This window comes from Solanum stenotomum, chromosome 4 (genome assembly GCF_019186545.1).
Source record: "Solanum stenotomum isolate F172 chromosome 4, ASM1918654v1, whole genome shotgun sequence".
NCBI lineage: Eukaryota > Viridiplantae > Streptophyta > Magnoliopsida > Solanales > Solanaceae > Solanum > Solanum stenotomum.
Genome location: NC_064285.1, coordinates 28,487,219 through 28,488,371, shown reverse-complemented (window position 1 = coordinate 28,488,371; position 1,153 = coordinate 28,487,219).

Here is a 1,153-nt window from a genome sequence, read left to right as displayed (position 1 = left end):
CTTGGATATTCATGTGGGTCCTGCGGATTTTAATGTGGAGTTCCAGGTGTTGGATATCAACACCAGTTACAACTTGCTTCTGGGAAGACCGTTTATTCATATGGCTGGGGCTGTGTCTTCTACCCTTCACCAACTAATGAAGTTTGTTTGGAAGGACAAGGAATTGGTCATTTATGGTGAAGAGAGTTATTCCAATGGGTATGCACCGATCGTTGATGATGTCTCTCGAGGTTGTGATTTCTACACGGTGGAGCTGGTAAATGCCACCGGTGATGACTTGGCTCCACAACCTCTTATGCCTGCCGTGTACAAGATGATTTCTACTATTATGCTCCAGAATGGTTTTGAACCAGGTTGTCACGACCTAAGCCTAGGGCCTAGACGTGACAGGCGAATTGGGAACCCAAAGGAACCCCAAACAAGCCTCATAGCGTATCATTACACATCATTGGTCGCGGAAGCAATTAAAATGACCATAAGCGATAAGCATAATCAAGGGAAAATCGGGACTAAGGGAGCAAGAAAAAAAAAAGAATGATACATAAATACCATAGATGAGTCAAGCTCAATCATAATACACAACTTGTCCAACACCACCTCTAAACATGGGTACTTAGCGGGGGCCAAGACAAACTCCCGGGCTCACCCTCATAGTCAAAACATAACTAAAGAGGAAAAGTCTTATACATAGCAAAAGATCATAAGCAACGTCCCCGGAATGGAGGACTCACCAATAACCTCTATAAAAAATCGTATTAGCCACGCGGAGGAGAATGGTCATGCGGTGCTTTGGTCCCTACATGGTGACATCATGTAGGCATAGAGTATGAATTAGTACGTTTGAATGTACCAAGTATATGGGATGAAATGCAATGCTACAATGGATGGACATCATAGGAAAAATGCATAATCATACCCGATTAGACACCTTATATGACTCACGCAACAAGTCGGGCTCAACATGAAACTTTTTGGCAACAAAGGGGGTGACAAAAGAAAGAGAGGCACCCGGATCAATTAATGCATATACATCAAAGTCAAAGATTTTCAACATACCGGTAACGACGTCGGGGACTTCATCGACCCCTTGCCTCCCATGCAAAGCATAAAATCGATTGTGCCTTGGGGCACCATCTTGTCGGCCCCCTCTCCC